General features: G+C 42.8%; 1 long non-coding RNA gene and 1 other non-coding gene across 2 annotated transcripts; both read right to left on the reverse strand.

The window, feature by feature from the left end:
• Nucleotides 1-9,860: 9,860 nt before the first annotated feature.
• On the reverse strand, nucleotides 9,861-20,717 carry LOC116280083 (uncharacterized). The gene is made up of 4 exons (XR_004189406.2): nucleotides 20,464-20,717; nucleotides 17,718-18,099; nucleotides 15,598-15,926; nucleotides 9,861-10,495 (listed from the first exon to the last, which is right to left on the reverse strand). It is a non-coding gene; the product is annotated as an uncharacterized lncRNA (long non-coding RNA).
• On the reverse strand, nucleotides 18,199-18,268 carry LOC116280138 (small nucleolar RNA SNORD123). The gene has a single exon (XR_004189467.1). It is a non-coding gene; the product is annotated as a small nucleolar RNA SNORD123 (small nucleolar RNA).
• Nucleotides 20,718-20,824: the final 107 nt, after the last annotated feature.

A 20,824-nucleotide genomic window follows, 5' to 3' on the forward strand; every position in this document is an offset into this window, starting at 1 on the left:
CGTGGCCCCTCTCCTAGCCCCTCCTTTCTGGATCCCTGGGCATTTTTCCTTTAATGGCCCTCCTCTTTCCCCCACCACTTTCCCCCTCCGGCATCATTCCACAAGCACCCTGGTCCCCCCAGACACCCCAGGCATCTCAGGTTCCCTGGAGGAGTAAATCCTCTTGGGCCAGTCCCTCCCCGGCTCTAACAGTCAGAGCGAGAGCTCCTTGAGAAGCTTGGGTTGAACTCACACAGGGCGTCTGATGACTGCTTTTGTGAAACCAACTTTAAAATGTTGCCTAGTCTTCTGCTCAGTTACTCTCTGCCTTCTGCTGTTTTCAGTTTTACACTTTAAAGGTGACATTTCCACCATTCCTTGCTTTGAGAGTCTTTCTGGGGCCAAAAGCAGTAAAATGCTGACACAACCTTAGTGTTAAATAATGTTCAACCCTTGCCATGTTTGCATTTTAAAGAGGACCACAGGGAGAGGAAGGAGCCAGGTTCCACTGGTGTAATTTAAGACGTGCACTCCAGAGGAGCAGAGATGTTCTGGGTCGGGGACTTTTGCAGGGAGGCCTCATATCAGGACTGATTTATTACACCCTGCATTTATCCATTCGACCATTCAGTCAAAAACATACATTACTGAGCACTAAATATGAGCTTGGCACTGTTTTCAGGACCAAACAGATAAAAATCCTGGTCCTTGTGCAGCTTATGTTCTAGTGAAAGTATTATTTTACTAATAAAAATAAAATATATGCTTCATAAGATGGTACATGTCCTGGGGGCGGGGATGGCGCTCAGCAGGGGAACAAAGTATATGGGGAGAAAGGGTGACATTTTAAAAAGAACCATCAGGTAGGCATCATTGAGAGGGTGACGTGTGGACAAATGCCTAGAAGAGGTGAGAGCATGTAATAAAAAGTCTGACCCCATTTTTGATGTATAGCTGGAGACAGCTTCCAAGCCCACCACCAACGTTCCCTCCCCTTCTACCTCACATGTGGGCGAGGAGGCAGTGCCCCCGGAAGCCCAGCCACACAATCCCGTCCCTACTAGAATGGACTGTCAAATTAGAGCCGTCACACGGCCCTGCTCAGACCTCTCCACACTTGGTTTAAAGCTTTGCTGGCGACGTCTTGCAATTTTTAATCATTCTTAAACACGGGGCCTCGAATTTTCATTTGCACTGGTTCTTGCAAATTATGTAGGGAGTCCTTTCCCGCAGCTCTGAACAGAGCCTGAAGGAGTTCTAATATCAGCTTCAAACCTGGCCTTCCGGTGGTTTTCTAAAGTTATTACTTTTTAATTTTTTTTTAAATTAAAGTATAGTCAGTTACAATGTGTCAATTTCTGGTGTACAGCACAATGTCCCAGTCACGTATATGTATGTATATACGTGTGTGTGTGTGTGTATACATTCATTTTCATATTCTTTTTCATTAAAGGTTATTACAAGATATTGAGTATAGTTCCCTGTGTTGTACAGAAGAAATCTGTTTTCTGTTTTTATAGGTAGTGGTTATCATTTGCAAATCATTAACGTGTGAGATCATTGTAATGATGACTTTTGAGAAAATTGCGGAGTCACCTGCAGTTGTAAGAAAATCTCCAGAAAGAACCCAGATCTGCTTTACTTGGTCTTTTTTAATGGGAACATCTTGCATTAAAGGCATCTTTCCCCCCACCCCCGACATAACGATTGAACATCTTTTCTTAACAACTTGTTAGCTGCATTTACATTTTTAAATATTTAGTAAAGTGAGCCTCTTCTTACTGTTCATTCTGTCTACAAATGTTAGGGGTTTTGTCTGTCCACAAACGTAAGAAAACCTTGTAAAACGATCTGCACTCCCACATTCCTTTTCTCACCATCTCTCAGACTTCTGCTCCTCCACTCCCAGTAGCTCTTCTCGTCAGTTCACGTGGTGAAATCCAAATGGGCGTTTCTCCATTTAGCTGACCTCCCAGCAGCATCGATGCATTTGATTTCTGTCTCTTCCAGGACTGCTTCCTTCTCCTGGCTTCCCGGACCTTGAGACATCCCAGCTTCCTTCCTATGTCGCTGGACACTCCTGAATCCATTGCTGGTTCCTCCTATCTCTCCTAATTCTGAGCCCCCAGGCTCAGTCCTCCCACTTTGATCTTCCCCATCCCTGTTCTTATCCTGTCTAATCATGGCTGAACTGAAGACTCCCAAACCCCTCTTTCCAGTTTCAGACTTGCACATCCCAGCTGCCTGCCTGAGGAATACTTCGTAACATCACTGTGTGCCAAGAGAATCTCACCTCTTAAACCAAGATAAAGATCAGCGTCATATGATAGAGAGAACTAAAACTATTTTAAGCAGTAATTACTTGACCCATTTTCTAATTGCTGCCCGGGAACTGCTAAGATCTTTTGGCTTTCATTTCTAGATTACATTTTATTTTATACATATTTATTTTATTCTTCTACTCCAGGGATAATTTGAGGTGAATATTTCGTCTACCTCAACATGAACTGTGTATTTTAAAATTGCATTTTCTGGTTTTACATTATTTCCAGTCATCTGTAGCTTTTAAAATTTGAATTAAAATTTATTTTGAAACATCTCACAAATCTAATCAATTTTTAAATGTTGTAAAAGTGATTTTTTTTTCTCTTCAGGCTTATTTTTCTAAATTGAAAGCAGGTAGAAACTGTTTTTATATACATATATGAAGCTTATTTCAATGTCAATACTCCAAGACGACCCTGTACGTTGATGGTTTAGATTAGTGGGAAAGTATTATTCTAAAAATATCTGAGTAAAAATCAACCAATTTGTGCTCACGTGAACATGTGCTTAGAGCCCATGTAGCTCTGTCCAGCGTCACCGCCCTCATGGGGCAGCCAGTTACCTAGAATGTCTAATCAATCAGGAAAAAGACTTTTCCACTAAATGAGGAGCAGATATAACTGAAGTAGGTTAAACTAGTTGAAAGTCTTTTCTATAGAAGTAAAAACTTGTTAACTATTGGCACTTCCTTCTGGTTGCACCTAATACGTACCTGTAACTCAACACACAGAGTGGTGAAATTGCCAACCAACAGAACGGCTCAGAAAGAGACAATTCAGAACAAAGGTAAAAGAAAAACAAAAAGGAATGTGCAATGAGAGTCTTCAGTGGTGAGGACCAACTCAGGGGGCACTTAAGCAGAAGTGGGGCCTCTCCAAGCCCAGAGCCAAGGTGGTGTCCCGCAGCCCTCCTTGGCAGTGGGCAGTGACCAGGAGGGGCCAGCCCAGGCCAGGGGCACACAGCTGTCCTCATCTCGACCATCTCTTCAGACGTATGCCTCAGGGAAAATGGGAGTAAAATCTCTAGAGCCGTGGAATCCCAACTGATCAAGACAATATAATCATACAAATAGCTTTTACTGTCCTTTCCACTGACAATAAAGATAACCCATGTTCATTGTGAAAAATTAAACGACAGAGAATTTCATGATGGAGAAAATGATAACCATCCGTCTGTATACCTGCTTATACCTGTTTTGTCACGAATACTCACATAAATACGAAATAAGGACTATATATTTTACATATTGTTTCACAGCCTGTGTATTTCACCTGACATAACATAACTATGTTATAAATAATTTTCATAAGAATGTCACCACAAGCAGTTTTCCGTGAGTTGAAATAGGCTTTGAGAAGAAAGCAAGATTCAACTGGCTCCAAACTGGCTATATGTAATGGATGGAAAAACACGTATTTGATTACACTTCTCTTGTGAGATATTTATGTTGCTTCCATCATTTCACTGTGCGTAAGAATGCCACAGGGACAGTATCTGTCCCCTACTTCTGTAAGCCTCTTATTACTTCTTTAAATAGATTTGGAATTAAATGTATGTTCATTTTAAAATCTCTTGCTAAGTATTTCCCTTCATAACACTTGCACAGATTTGCATGCCCATCAGTCAGACAAACAAGAGGGCAAAATACATATTTGATCATCTTTGTCAATTTGGTAGATGAAGATATCTTACTGTTATTTAATTTTTTAGCAAAATTAATTTGTATGTTTGATATTTATTTTATCACTCCTTTGATGAATTATCCTTCATTCAACTTTTGTTTGGGATTTTCTTTTTCTTAAGCACTCTTTATATTTAGCATCACCCAAGTGGTCCATGTCTCGGTGCTATCAAGTCACCTTAGTTTTAGGGACCCAATCAATTAGAAGAGCTCAGTCACTCCAGGGCTAATTGCCAGAAATCAGCTCACTCCAAAGTATCCACTCCCTCCCTATCATTTCTGGGAAACCCCAGAGGAATCCCAGCACATGCTAATAAGCCTGACTAGTGAGCTGCCATCACTGCCTGCTCTCTGACTTTCTCTCTCCATCTTGGTCTTGCTCCCACTTGTCCATGTCTGCCATTAAGACACCATATTGGGAAACCATTCAGCTGTCATCAATGGCCAAGAATATTTTTGGGAGTAAACAGAGAAACTGTCTTCTCCAAGCTGGGAAAACAGTAGTGCTGATCCTCTAAACTCTGTGGATGCCCATCCTTAGGGTGCAAGAATTTGCCAGGGTAACCTGGGGAGGGGAGGCAGAGCCCCTGTCTGTACCTAGGAGCATCTGGGATCCATCTCAATTAGCCAGATGCGCCCCGTTATACAAACACAGTAAGCCTTGTTTGTGACAAATGTTGCAAATGTTTTCTTTCAGCCTATTGCTTCTGTTACATTTTTCTTAGGTTGAAGTATGTAACTTCTACATGAATGAAGTAAGGAGTTGACTTCTTTTTACAGAAACGTGGGAATGAAGTAAGGAGTTGACTTCTTTTTACGGAAACGTGGTCCTCTAGGTATTCTGAAGCTCCTCCCACTGCAGAACATCAGGAAAGGCTGGATAAAAATAAACCAAACTTCTTTAACATGCAGAGTGGAGCTCCCAACAAAGTAAGGAAACTCCCGGGGGCTACAAATCAAGAAAGAATAGAAATTCCCTTGGTTGCTTTGTGTGAACTGGGAGAGAGGGCAGGTGGGGCACACCTACCTTGGTGACCAATGACCAAGGGGCTTAGGTTTTAATGGTCACAGGAAACAAGGCCTTGGGACGTGCAAGATGATGTGATGGCCGTTACTTCCCCCCAACCCCTCCACCCCAGAAGCCACTGATTGGCCATAGCCTCAGTGAAAGGGAATGTAAAACATCTACTCAGCAGCAAAGAGATGATAAAGTGGTTTTTCTCCTGAGCTTATGGTGGGAAAAATTCTTCCCTTAAAAGTTATAACCATGAGATTTCTTCCATGAAGATTTTGAGTTTGATGTTATTTTATGTGGGATGCCCCACGGAGGAAATTAACTGCAACAAAAAAATTGCCCCAGTTTGGTATCACTTCTGGGAAGCCCAAAACCTTCTCCAAGGGACATATTTTAATCCAGGACACTCGGGGTTTCCACAGATAAAGCCCCACTGAGCACAAACTCACAATCTAACCTTAAAAACCACAACAGAGTAATCTACCATGTGCATGCGTCAGCAGAACACACAAACAATAGATTTAGACACTGGAAAAATAGGATGCTAACAGCAAACTTAGCACACTTGAGATGACTAATACCACAAAAGGATATGGAAAATGGGCTCAAGGGTCTTGCAAAAGAACCACGACATTCCAACAATGAAAATTATGCCCACTGAAAATAAAAGCTTAATGGGCAAGTTAAAATATGGAGTTAAACTGCTTGTATCAAAATTGTGAACTTTGAGCAGTTACCTAAAGGTCATTCACTCATTTTAACATCATTTCAGATATAAGGAGAGCCTGGTCTAGGATCATCCAGGGTGGATGCCTAACACCTGGGAATAGAGGGAAGAGCAAATGACAGTGAAGGGTCAGGAGGCCCTAGCATTTTATATGAGGAATTTCCTGAAATTTCCTTGTTGGCAGTATCACCAATATTTCAGAGGAGGGAAATTGAAAGGTAAAAAGTATAGTTGCACTACAATTATACCTATAAACTAATTACAGTTTTTTTCTAAATATTTATGCTTCCCAGTAAAAAGACTCCATCATGCGGCAAACCCTGCTCATGTTCCGCCGTATCAGCCTCCCCTTCTCCTAGAGCAATAAAAACCTTGAGTTTTGTCTGGGCACCACGCCATGCTGAAAAATGAGTTTATTCTTTAGACTTCATTCTGAATAATGGGATTGAACAGAAATGCTGTGTGAAATCTCCCAGGACATATCGTCCCTCTTCCTGCCTCCTTACTGGTGAATATGGTGGTAAGAAATGTTGAACCTTGAAGACAGGGGGATCAGCAAGGTGTGGCGCAGCACCAAGGAGGAAGGACCTGGGTGCCTGAAGACCTTGTGGAGCGGAGACAGCAGTTTAGATTTTATGTGAGTAAGAAGTAAACTGTCTTCCTGCCTGAGCCACCATGAATCTGAGTTGCGGCCACTCACACCTGAAACTAGGGGGCAGAATTCGATTCCTGGAAGGGCAATGTTGGGTTTGTGAGAACATAAAATCCATGTCATTGGCTTAGACGCAACATTTTGATAGTGGGTGGCAAAGACACAGATCGTGGTGGCTAGAAAGCTGGTGATCCTTGTTATGCGGTGACAAAACACAAGGGGACACGGTCACCTGCTGTATCCTGGGAAGGAAACCACGTGCTTCAGCAACATTCAGGGAAATGATCAGACAATTCAGAATGTTGGTTTGTTCTGGATGCTATTTGACGCACCAAGAGGTGAATTAAAACTAGAGCCAGGAGTGCCGGGTTGGGAAGGGTATAGCTCGTTGGTAGAGCTCATGTTGAACTCCGAGACATGGGAAGCCCACTAAGAATGGCAGAGCCATGGAGAGAAGGAGGCAGGCCCCTGAGACATTTGGGAAGCATTATATCATCACAGTTCTGGGTTTTTCTTTGCCTCCAGTGTTTAAGACCCTGTTATTTTGGGTCTCTGTCATACTAAGCCCAATTAAATCCTTATGACCACACATAGTGAGGCTGAGTCATCCTTGAACAATTCTTCTATGGTCTTTGTACATCGTTTTTTTTAGCAGATCCAAGTAAATTATGAAATATCTGAAAATGGGGGACTAAATTCAAATTGATAGCCAAATCATTATTATAGATGTGTGTGCCCCTGTGCACAAGCACGTCCCTTGGAAAGGGAAGCAGTGAGGGGTAAATTACAGCCCCTCTCGTGTAAGAAGTTAATAGGGAGGGCTGGTTTACGTGCCAAGAGACCATGCATCAGATGTAGCTCTGTCCCCAACCGGCTCTGTGAATCCGGGAAGGACACATACTCGCTCCAGCCCCAGTGTCTTCATCTGTGTGATGAGCTTTAAAATCAATGATCTTGAAAATCCCTTTTGGCTCTCAAATCTTATCTTGACATTAACAAAGTAATATTAATTTTGCAGTTTCATAATCTGCAATTATACATTCTCGCCTTCGACTCCATCTGCTTGCCGACCTCAGGAACGTGAGCCATTAAACTTGGAACAAAAACGCATAGAAGTTACGTTTGCCTTTTCATTATGAGATAAAATTAAAGTGCTGAGAGTGTTTTGTCAGTTCAAATTAACACTCGGACGGAGGAAGGCCCTGATGTTTGTGTACCGACGACAGTGAGCGATCCTTTCACTCTGCGGCTGCGTTCAGCTTTTCCCAGAACTGGGGTGTGTGTTGGGAGGGGAATTACCCTTTGAAACCAGATGAGGTTCTTTTTGAAAGAAGTCAAATAGTTTGGAGAACATTTTAATTTCCCACTCATTTTTCTAAATAAAGAGAACCACGGGGCCCAGACACCCTTACGGGGCGGCCAGGGCCCTGAGATTTTTAAGTAGCTTACTCCTTGCCTCATGCCTGGCTATTTACCCCGAGGGGGAGTCAGTCCGGACAGGTATCTTATGTTTGAGTTACTTCTAGACATGTCCAGTCAGCCTCATCCAATCTTTGAACTGTAAGATCTGTTATTGTCCGATTACTAACGCCATCCCTGAAACCCTGCAACCTACAAGTCCTTTTGTCTCCAATCACTAAGGAACGGTATCTTGACAGGCACCAGCTTCTCCTTACAGAAAATCACAACCCCAGGCAGGCTGCATTCAATGTGGCTTGGACAAAACTCAGGACTGTCTTAAAATGTAGATTTTCCTTAAATTTGTTAAGCGGGGAAAAAGTGAGTTACCGTACAATTCAAACAGTTCTCCCACACTGTGTAACGCCATGCTCTGAGCTTGAGCAATTTATCCACATCCTTAGTATTTTTGTCACATTCTAAAATTGTTGGAAATGATCTAACACAGCACCATGGTCATTCATTTTGTGTTCATTCTACAAGCAAACATTTTTGAGCGCCTGGTAACATAAGCCACTATGTCCAGCACTGTGAATACCAAGGAGATAAAAGCTGGTTCATGTCTGAAGAGCTGATGTTCCTGAAAATGAAATTCCTGAGAATAAAGACTGCAGGGGGACGAAGGTGACAGAGATTTAGTCATAGGAATGACCTGATTTTACATGAACTCTGATTGACTGTTAGGAGATAGCATGCAGGCTGTGCACTAGGCCACGGCAGACATCCTCAAAGGGTGGTCCCAGGACACACAGCATCCGCAGCTGCATCCTGGAGGCAGGGTAAAGATGCAAAGTCTTGGGCATCACCTGAGACGTACTGAATCAGAAACTCAGGAGAGGGCTGGGTACCAGTCTGATCTGAAAAATCCCTCTCAATGATTTTGAGACACGCTTAAATTTGAGCACCACTGGGATCACCAGCAGTGGCCCCTCACCTGCTTTTGTAAATAAAGTGTTATTGGCGCACAATTGATTTATCTATTACCTAGAGTTACAACAGAGACCCAGTGGCTCACAAAGCCTAAATATTTGCCACCTGGCCTTTACAGGGAATGTTCACCATCCCCGGTCTAGTGCATAGTAGGGAGGGGGTAAAGATTCAACCTCTGATGACAGCAGCGGCACCGTGTGAATCCCATCTTCGCCTCCTTGTTTTCTGATGGGGGCGGGGCGTTACTTAACCTGTAGTGCCTCAGTGTTCTCATCCATTGAGTGGTGGTAATAATTTCCAGCATACAGAGTTATTGTGAAGGGTCAACAGGTTAATAGTTTCAACCTTTTAGCCCAGAGCCTGGTGAGCTGGAAAGCTACTGATACATGAAAAACACACTGGAAGACCCTTGGCTGAAGACCTCCTGAGCCTCAGATGTTTGTGACTTCACTGGTGCAGTCACCATACATGGGTGAATCTCTGCACTGTGCACGAGGCTCTGGGGAGTGAAACAGGAGACGGTCCAGCCCACTCAGAGAGGGCAGCAGTGTTTGGTTTGGTGGAGGCTGGAAGACAGGGCGCAATTTTCTGGGAACAAGGTACCTATAGGCCATTTCCTTATCCGCCCAAGATCCTGATGTGTTTCCCCGGGGTGAGTAGGGCTGAGATCACCTCCTGGGGGTAGGGAAAAGTCAAATGGATATTGTTGCAGTTCTTACGGTTGCGTAATTAAATAATCATGTCTGTGCTGGCTGAGCTGAGAATTTAGGGTAGAGGGAGAGAAACAATTGTCAAATGGTCTTGGTGCTACTCAACGGGGATTCCTTTCTCAGTTCATATCCTGCTGAAGGCACGCTGACTCATGCACAAAGCTGCTAAATCTGATCCTAGAAGAGAAAAGTTGTGTGTCTGAGAGACAGAGAGACAGAAACAGAGACAGAGACAGAGACAGAGACAGAGACAGAGGCAGAAAAACAGGGAGAGAGACTTCCATAATATAGGCAATTTCTAAAGTAATCAACCAGGTAGCAAACGTTTTGCAGGGGCTATTATACATAAGCAAAATATTTTATAGAAATCAATTGATGAAAGTTGATATTTTAATGAATCTTTGGGCAAGATGAGCAAATATTAAGAATCTGCTCTGATTACACAAGGTTCTGAACAGAAAAACATGTCTCTAGATACATAAGATACTCAGAGCAAGAACTCCAGAAACAGAGATGGATAGAAAAACACGACTGGGCACTCCAGCCCACGTTCGGTTGGATCATTTCCTCTTCAGGACTGTCAGAACCATTCACGCTTTAGAGACAGGTGAGCTTTTGTACCGACAATAACCTGAGTCAATGGTTAACTAGGCTGTGTTTCAGACTCATCTGGGGAGCGTTTTCAAAATCACAGGTCTGAACTCACCCCCTAGAGACAAATTCAGTGGGTTGAGGGTCAGCCTGGCTTGTGTATGTTGAGAGACTCCTCAGATATTTCTGATTGGTCACGCTGGTTAAGGGTGCTGATGACCAGCCCCTTCCAGAAGAGGTTAACTGGAGATTAACATCAAATTCCTTGGTACAATTATTCAAGCTTACTGTGCTGAGACTTGTACAAGGAGTTCAGTGCAGCAGAAAGAGTATGGAGTTCGGAGCCTAACACTTCTGGGTTTCTCTGGTCATTCATTTGTGAGTTACTTCATAGAGGCTCATTCTCTCTGAACCACATTTTCGAGCTCTGTAAAACGAATGAGGTAGTGAGTGTCCTTTTCTCATGGCGGTGGTCAGCTGACCTGCCTGGGTCACCTGGCTTCATTCACTGAAGACTACTCTTGGTGATGTCAGCATCTACATTGATCCCACATCTAAGACCTTCTGGTTCAGAACCCATCTGTCTTCCCCACCATCAACAACCACTACCTTCACCTCCACCCCATCACCATGGACACACCCTGGTGCACTGACCCTCTACAACCTCCCGCTCCCCCATAATAACCCCTCTGCTTCCCTCTCAACGGGATCCCTTGCAGTGATTCCTTGACCTCATCTTGTCCTCTAGTCCACTGACACCAGTGTCATTCCTGTCCCCACGTCCTCCTTGCACAGCCATCCATAAAGTCATCTCCTTGTGAGCATCTTCAGTTTTCCTGCTTTGCTCTTTTTCCATTGCTTGGAGAAACCATCTCCTGGTTGGACTCAACGCATCGGCCTCCTCACGTGACTGAGCTGCTGAACTTTGCTGGAGAAAATCTCACTGGCATGTGGATGGGGTTCATTTCAGGATGACGACCACAAACTTCAGCTGGCCGCTCAGTGCAGCGTGGAGAGTCCAGGCAGTCTGCATTCCTGATTTCTAAGACGTCTACTTCATATCTCTTCTTCTCTGAACCTCCTGCCCTCTACCTACTCCCCACCGGACCTGACATCGTACTTCATTAGGAAAACCAAAGGCCCTCAGCTGTAGCAGTGAAACCGCCACCCCTGCCTGGGCCTGGTCCCTCCCTGTCCTCTCTCCTCTGACAAGGCTAAGACAAATTCCAACTCTCTCCAAACAAACTCTATTGTCCCTTTTCTTTCCAAGGGCTCTGTCCCTGGGGCTGTTCTGCTTCCTCTACTACATAGTCAGTTTCTCTCTGTCTATGAAAGAATTTTAATCAATGTACACATGATTCGAGTGACCCACTTTGAAAAATAGCCCTCTGTGCACACATCTCTCCAGCTGCTACCAGTCTTTTTGTTCCTCTTCAGGACAAAACCGCTCTAATGAGCTTTCTTTGCCTACTGCCTGTACTTCCTTACTTCCCATTAACCTTCTTTATTGAATTATGAACTCTTGTAAGCAGACAGAAGAGGATAATAATCTAACAAACACCCACCAAACCAGCTTTGCCCAATCTTAACGTTTCTCAATATTTGCTTCATATTTTATTATTTTAAACGGAAAACAGAATCACAGGTAAAGTTGGTGTCCTTTGTTTATCTTTCCACAATCTCCCTGCTCCCCACCCTCCCCAGACGGGAATTTAGGGCTTATCATTTCTGTGCTATTTGCCTACTGTGTAAATGTCCATACATTATACAGATAGGATTTTTGGTTTTAAAACTTTATTGGCAGTATGCTACACGTCCTCTGCAGCTTTGCCAACTGGGCTGTGTGTGATGTAAATTCTCAACTTTGTAAGAGTGGCCAAAATGCCTTCCCAAGTGATTGTACCAATTTACACCTCTAAAGTTCCCCTTGCCAATATCTGATAACAGTTGGTACTGCCAGACTTTTCCATTATTGCCAGTCTGATTGGTTTGACATGGTGCCATCTTGCTTTAAATTTCCATGATTATTAGGAAGGTTGTATTCTAGTCTTATGTTTATTTGCCATTGAGCTTCCTGTTTCATTTGCACATTTTTCTACTGCTTCCTCCCTCTCCAGTGGATTGGTAGGAGTTGGAAAATATATTCTGCCTACTATCTTTTGTCATTTGTATGCACTGAACATTCTCCCAGGCTATGGCTCGCTTTAAGTTGTATTTTGCCATATGAAAGTTCTAAATTTTAATGTTGTTTGCTGTATTGATTTTTTTTCTTTTTCTTTTTAGGCAGTCTTTGTATCTCATTTTGATACAACTGTTCTCTTACCCAGAGGTCATATAGGTAGATGCTTATATGTTTTCTTAAATGGTTTAATGTTTTGTTTTTCACTTTGGCTTTAATCTGCTTTGAAGTTATTTCTATGAATGGCTTGAAGGAAGTATCTAATTCAGTGTTTTTAGATCAGGATAGTCAATTGTCTTAGACCCATTTGAGTCCCATGTCTCCCCCAATGAGTCCCTTTGTCACATGGCAAAAATGGCGTACGTGGGGAATCCATGTACGGGCGCTCTGTTCTACTGTTCTCTTTGTCTACCCTGTGCCAGTATCTCAGTGTCAAAACTGCTCCAGCTTTATGAACAGTATTGATGTCTTATGACTGCAACCCACCATGTTCATTTTTACAGAAATTCTTTAACTACTCTTAAATGTGGGCTCTTGCCTTGCTCATATATTTTAGGATCTACTTAAGGTCCATATAGACAGTTGAGATCCTGATTTGATCCACATTGTATTTAAGGATGAATTTGGGGAGCATGAACATTTCTAAATGAGTATGTCACATAAGATACTGCACACTGCATCATTCCACACAAAGCTGTGAGGTAGGACTCATTTAAGTCTTCTTTAGAACCTTTAAATTTAGTTTCCTAAGTTTTCCACTAAAGTTCAACAAGTCTTTTGCCAATGTTATTCTTAGGTAACAAATCACTTTTTTTTTGGTTAATGTTATCTTTTCTGAATTATATTTTCTCATATTTGCTGCTGGTTTATGGGAACACAATTGATTTGTGTGTTGAGATTCTACCTAGCAAACTTGCAGAACTTTTCTCTTTATTCTAATTAGTTATTTGTAGATGTTCTTAAGTGGTTTTACTGGAGACACTTATTTGGTCTGCAGTTTAAAGTTTGTTCCTTTCTTTTCAATCATTCTTTCTGTGTTGAATGCAAGTGTTGATATGTGTGTAATTGTCTTAATCTTCTCTTTCAAGCAAAGTAAGTATCTCCAACTTTTCACAATTAAATGTCAAGTTTTTGTTGATTTTTTTTTTGTAGATAGTCTACTGGATTAGGTAAATTGTCTTCTATTACTCGTCTAATAGCTAAGAGGTTTTTTAAATGATAAATACATGTTGAATTTTAACAAAGTGCATTATGTAGTTATTAAAATGATCATACAGTTTTTCTTATTTATTCTGTTGATGAGCTAATTTATATTGGTATATTTTCTAATGATAAAACATCCTTGAATTTTGGGGAGTTTTGGCCTATGACTTTTCTATTCACTGGAATAACTTTCATAAAATAGAAATTGTGCCTTGAATATTTGAGAATCTTCCTAGAAAACCATGCAGACCTGTTTGCTCTTGTTGAAGGGTTTACTGACTTAGTTTCTTTACTAGTTATAAGTGTTTTTAGATTTTTCATTTCTCCTTTAGTTTTCTGAAGCTAAATTTTTCTAGTGAGTTATGTATCTGGTCAGAGATGTGTCTATTTCTTTTTTATTAATATTTTATGATTTTTTAATAACAGCTTTGGTTTGTTCATTCTCCCTATTGTATCTTTATGGCCTATTTCATTAATATGCAATATTAACTACGTTATTTCCCTTGCTCTGTTCTCTTCTGGGTTTTTGAGATGGACATGTAGATTGTTAATTTCAGTCTTAGAGTTCTCATCACAAAAAATTTTTTTTCTATTTCTTTTATTTGGTAACTATGTGAGATGAATGTTCACTAAACTTGTGACAATCTTTTTATGATGTATGTAAGTCAAATGATTACACTGTACACCTTAAACTTATATAAACTTAAACTTTTATCTCAGTAAAGCTGGAAGCAAATGTCACTGCTTCTTTCCTAATATAAATATTTAAGGCTAAATTTCTCTGCATATATGACTTGAGCTACATCACATAAATTTTATATATTCTATTTTTATATTACATATGAATTTTTCTGACTTCCATTGTGTCTCCTTTGTCACATGTGTTATTAGAAATGTGGCTAACAATCAACAAATGTGAAGTTTTCTAAATTATTTTTAAAATTATTAATTTGTAACCTAATTGCATGGTACTAACTATTCAGAGTTCATCGAGGCTTGCTTTGTGGCCCCAGACTTGCTTAAGATTTGTAGATGTTGCATGAGAATTTGATGCATCCATTAGAATAACCTTGTTAATCGTTTTTCTCAGGATATCTGAATTCATACTATTTTTTCCCTGTGAATCTATCAATTAGTGAGAGAAATGTGTGAGATCAATGGCTGGATTTGCCAGTTTTCCTCACAATTCTGTAGATTTTTATTTGTTACATTTTGAAACTTCTTTGTTAGTTGTATACATATTTGCATTTCCTAATGGACTGAATCTTTTTCAGATAGTGAATATTTTTACTGAAAAAGTTTAATCTAAAAATCTGTGTTTCTGAGGTTAGTATTTGTAGACTAGCTTTATTCTGACTTATATCTGCCTGGTATGTTTTTTCCCTTTGTGTTATTGTGCTGTCTGATATCACTGGATTTTATATATTTACTTAATTTCTAGTTCTTCTCTGTCTGCAGCTTCTTTCCATTTGTCTTCTTTCCCCTTCCAGCCTTCTACTGGACTAAGCACGTTGTCTTTATTTCATCTTTTTTCCTCTCTACTGTTTTAGAAGATTGTACCCATGGCTATTCTTTTGCAATTACTATTAACTATCCTTGATATTTTAATGAGTGTGTATAAGTTAACTTCTAAAGTTAAACATTTCTGGTCTCTCCTGGAATCTTACTCTCTTACCCTATTTTCTCGTTGGTCACAACTCACCTTCCAACGTTGGCTCAAATGCCGCCTTTCCAATGATGCCTGTTCTGACTCCCCAGACTAAGCCAAACACCCCTAAACTTGTCTTTCCTAGCTTCTAGCAGAGCTTTCTCTGACATGCTTGTGAGATCAGTCATTGACCCCTACCTTTCCAGACAGGCTGTCATTCCCGAAAAGGCAGGCATTGGCTATGCTGCTCTCTGTTCTACTGTTAACGGTGTAGTGAGTGCCCGGCACACGTGGGGCAAAAAACTGTGTTGAAGGCAGGAAAGCAGAGTGGGAGGGAGGGAGGGAGAGAAGGAGATGCACAGCTGGTAATGCTGAGACATGAACCTGCAGCGATGCTGGATCTGGAAGCATCTTATAGCCTTGTCAGTTAGGAATCACATTCGTCTGCTAAAACCAGAACAGAAACCGTGATGGATAAAACAAAAGGGAAGGTTCTTACTTTTTCATGTTATGAAATCTGGAGGTAGCACTCCTGGGCTGATAAGGAGGCTCCACAAGGTTGAGGCTTTTCTTTTTTTTCCTTTCTTTCTTTTTTTTCTTCAGCTCTGCTATCCTTAGCTCATGGCTTATATCCCAAAGTTACTTTCCAAGTCCAAGATGGTGACTGGAATTTCAACTATCACCATCAGGTTTCAGGCAGGAATTTGGAAGTGAGAGGGAAGGGCTGGAAAGACCATGCCAGGTAGTTGTTGCCCCTTTTCATGAAACCTCTCCTGGAATCCTGTGGACTTACATCTTATTCGTCATGGCTAAATTCCATGGTCAAACCTGGGTGCGAGAAAAAAATTCTCTTTCAAAGCCAGGCAGATTGCAATTTAAATACAATCAGGAGGTCTGTGTTATTAAGGATGGGGGTGGGGGGTTGCTGTTTGCAGATGATGACTGGGATGTAGTGATACAGACCCGGGGGTGACAGGGGGACCAGTAAGAGGAGGCATTGGCATTTTGGGTGAGAGAAGTTGACATTCTGAATTAAGGGGACAACTATGGGACTGGAAAGGAGGGTCTGAAATGAGATTTGGCAGATGGGTGACAGCAGCCTTGACAGCTCATCTTCCAGCTGATTTGCTTCAGGAGACACTTTGCCTATTGGTTTAATTTCACTTAGAAGATATTCTTTTCACTTAGAAGATATTCTTTTCATTGAACTCAAGGTCATTATGTGTTAATCTCCCTGGTAAATGATGGAACACACTAAGACAGACTAATCCGTGTTTCTAAATCCATGTAGGATCAGCATTATTTTTGAAAGTATATTTCTAAACATATTTATTTTCCCCCAAAGCTCTATTTCCAAAGACAGAAGAACATAGAGGACAATAATAAGTATTAAACATATTTTTTTTAAAGTACATCTATTCTTTGCTTATAGATACTCAAGGTATACACAGCGCTCAAAGTCAGAAAATTACTCTCAGGAAACCATACAAATGCTTTATCTCCATGCTGCAAGTCATTTGCATTTCCTCTAGAAATTCCAAAAATCTTCTACACTTGGCATTTTTTTCTTCTCCCCATACCACACTTAAAAAGAGATGACTTGAGGTATTTTGAGCATATTATTTTATTTTAAGGAAACTGGGTTGCTAGAAAAATATATCTAGAAATTTAACCATAAACACAAGGAAAAAATACACTCAGATTTCTAGACTACTTTGACCTTCTGGATACATAGCTGAAGTAAAATAACAATGTCTTTTATTAATAGGCCCTTCCTAAAAGTGAGGTTAATTACGCAACTTTTCTAAGTCAAAAATAAGTCAGCATTTCTTGTTGAATATATGCTCTGGCTGTTGCATCCTTGAGTTTGCGCTGTGGTTCCTAGTGGGTGGATTTTAAGCAGGCTGCTCCCTTCAACGTGGCTGTGAGGTCTGGGAAGGGGGCTTTTACTTGTGGAGTGAGCTCAGGAGAGCTCATAGGTGAGCAGATCTGACCCGGATGGGGCCAGGGCCAAGTCACTCTGTGCCATCCTGCACAGAACAACCAGCAGTGGCAGAGCGTGTTCCCCTGACCAGACCCGGGAAGCCAGAAGCGGGCCCTGGATGGACTCAGGTGGAAACTCAGACTTTGGAGAAGGGGACAAGATGGAGTGTCCCATGCACCGACTGGCAGGCTACTGGTGTCCTTGTGGTTGACCTGGTCCTTCCATTTAAGTTCCAGGAACCTGCGCTTTGTCCCATGCTCATTAATGCTCATTCTCAGATGTGCCGTACTATTTTCTTTCTATTCTGTCCTAGTTTCTGGGCTGCTCTTTTGGAACAAACCTGGTCTGCTTACCTCTGCCAGGACAGTAGGCTGCTGCACTAAAAGTGGGGTGAGCATTTCCTGGGCAAAAAAAAAAAATCCTAAAGAGTTTCTGGTGGGGCTCAAGGGATGCGGGGAAGAGCTGATGAGTCCCTGAACTCGGCCCTCTTGGTGATTCTTCATCTGTCCTAACTTTGGGGAGCAGCACAGTGTCACCTGTAACCATAACCATGGGTCTTCCAAAGACTTAAAATACATGAACAAGAAATAGGACTAGGCAATTTGAGTGGGGCATAAAATGACATATCTTTTTACCTGTGTCTGGCCATGTTAAGAAAACAACTGATGGGGTCGATCAGATGATCTAGCACTTTTTGTGAATTCTTGGATGCCATGAATATAAAAGAAGAAAAACAGGACTGAAAAGAGAATACTTGCGGATGAAGACTGTAATGTGCCCCGGCTCTCTGGTAGGAAAATCCAGTTAAGATGTAAACATCCAGAACCACGCTTTCCGGGCTGAGGTTTTTCAGGATATTAATACAAGCTCGTTGCATCCTAAGGCTCACACACAGCGAGGGTTCCTTTTAAGGTCACTTGTGAGCCACAGCAGCATCGGGATCTCTTCTGGGAGCATCCAGCATCCAGCAGCCCCCTCCCTGCTACTCTCCTCTGAGGGGGCAGTTTAACCATGTGGCTAAAATTCAAGCACAAAGGAGGGAAGTAAAGACAAGACAAAATCAGTTACTTATTTTGGAGACATAAGAGATCCTTCGCATTTCAGTACAGAAGTTGAGGTGAATCAGGAAATGGATGGCGTTTTTCAAATCACATGAATCAGCGCCCCAGGATTCATCATTTTCACCAAATGTTTGGTCAGTTTTCTCAGTCTTTTATGTGATCTGCACGGCTAACCTAATACAGCATAGATTTAATACAGTTATGATTTTATTTTTAAAAGAAGAGAACCAGACAGTTTGGTTTTGAAATGATCACCTCTAGTTTTGAATGTGATGAGAAGTGACAATGTCAGGAGTTCTTCAGGGAGCAAAGACTTTTCAAAGGAAAAAACCCCAGAAATTTCATTTGGAAAAAGAAAATACCTGTGGATTCTATGTTAATAAGTTGAGTTGTCGAGAGCCTACTTTCGTGCTGGGCCCTGGGTGAGCAGTTCACTTAACACCACCTTCTTTTTCCTTTAATGCTGACAAAGGACACATGTGCCAGCAGGTTTATTTAAGCTCCCGGGGAAGAGACTACAGCTCAGAAAAGTTCAGGAACTTTCTCCAGGTCACAAGGCAAAATCATGACAGTTTGAGTTTCACTTCAAACTAAGGATGCACCCTAAATGATCATTTGATTTCTCCTACTCTTTCTTATTATTAATTAGTAAGTCATTATCACTAAAAATACATATTTTAAAAATGCTTCAGTGGAGTCTCTAAACTGCCTGTAAAATTGACTCCCTCCCAACCCTGCAACATGCATGCAAAGTTACATAACTTACTGAGTTAAATGTCATGTTATCAGCCCTCCTGGGTTATGGCGTAGAAAGCTATTTTCTTCCCACTGCTTAGCTCTCTACACGCCGAGGATTTTTCTGCAAGTGTACATGCCTTTAACTGGAGTGTCAAGGGGTAAGCTCAAGGAGCCAGACACATTTGGGTCCTAATTTTCATCTGCCTTTGCCCTGGTGGCTGGAGGCTCCACAGGTCTACCCATTCATCCAAGAACTGCAAGGTCAAGTGTAAGGCAGTGTCCTCCCCCCTCCCCTTCCCAGGAGCAGCCCCACTAGACCTTGGCTGAGACCAGCTAGAGCTTCTTCCTCCCAGGAGGAGCGCTGGCTTCTGGGCCTCTCTGCCACGTAGGCAGTAGACCTGGAACGTCAGGAACGGAGCTAGTGCTCCATGTGCCAAGCACAGAGGAGAAGTGTTAAGCTTTTCATTAAGGCCCCAGGAGCCAGGCGGCTGCCAGGCACCAGGCGGAGTGCCCCCAGCACAACCCAGGGAAGAATGCCGCTCAGGGGCCCGCCCAGCCACAGACATTTCCTGCGGACGTCTTAAAGGAAATCCGAGTGAGGCCTTGAGTACCCACAGCAGCTCCATCACCGGTGTTACAGAGAAACTGGAGACCTGAGGCTGGGCTGAGCTTCCATGGAAACCTGCAGAACTGCTTTCCTTTAATTCTTTCATTAAAAAAATACTTCCAGAAAATAAAGACACATCCATTTCAATTTGTATTGTCCTTTTCTTGGATGTGCCTGGCTACTGCAGGAGCCATGACACCTCGCAGCCAGTGATGGAGTCTCTGCTTCAGAGATGAGCTGATGGCACAGTTATGGGCACACTGGGCCATTCCCAGCACCACCAATCCCAAGAACCCAGCGCTGGCTCTGGGGCGATTATGTTACAGTGGGCCATAAGGGTTCTGTATGTCACTGCAGTAAGATGGCAGTGGTAGGGGCGTTCATGAGTTTCCTAATGCAAGGGAAACTTGAAAGCCATCCTCTGAGGCCAAGATGGAGAAAAAGGGCCCCAGAGAGGCTGTCCTCCACCCCCATCCAGAAGGAAAAGGTCAAGCGCGGCCCTTCAAGGTTCCATATGGAAGTTTTGCAACAAAGTATCAAATTCTAGGAGTCTTGAAAAGTACTTTGCTTTCCAATTACAAATCATTTCCCCTGAGTACTTGCTCGATAAAGTTGAAAGACACAACAAAAGTGCAACAAGTAACATTTGCCCTGTAATCGGAGAAGTTGACTTTGTCCGTCTGGGGGCTCCTCTCTCAACGCTCAGCGTTGAGGACCCCCTGACCTGCCTCCCAGTTAAATTTCTCTAATTTAACTCTGCTGAAATTGACCCGATCTAGCCTGGAGGTGCACCCCCAAATTGCTCCTCTAAGAACCCGCAGCAGCTTCCTCGGTCTTTGAGAAGTTTCCAGCTCAGAGCACGTAAGAGGATGTCACTCAAAAAGAACAAAATCACAAACTTGGAATCGGGAGGACCCGGCGGTCCCTGCCCACCCCCACCACACGACCGGATTCCGCCGGAGGACGCGCACGTACCTGGAGTCGAGGCCAGCAGAGTGGACGCGCCACGTCTCGGGTCTCGGCCCGCGCTGCCTCCCGCCCTTTATACCGCACCCCCTGGCCCCCCCCCAGCAGCCACGTCTGAGCGGCGGGACTGGGGGCGGGGAGCCACGGAAGGTCTCTGCGAGGCTAGGGGAAGGGAGTCCCCGAAAGTCCAGGCTCGTGCTCACTCGCACTGAAGAGGAAGGAGCGGGGCTCCTGGAGTCCAGGGGCCCCCCCCGGGAGCGGAGGGGGGTCTGGTCCGGGGAAGGGGCGGTGTCGGGGGAGGGGCCCAGGGAGGTCAGGCGCGGGGTGGGGCGCTCGGGTTTCACCCGGGCCGGGAAGGGGAGGAGGCGGT

This window comes from Vicugna pacos, chromosome 3, assembly GCF_048564905.1.
Source record: "Vicugna pacos chromosome 3, VicPac4, whole genome shotgun sequence".
NCBI lineage: Eukaryota > Metazoa > Chordata > Mammalia > Artiodactyla > Camelidae > Vicugna > Vicugna pacos.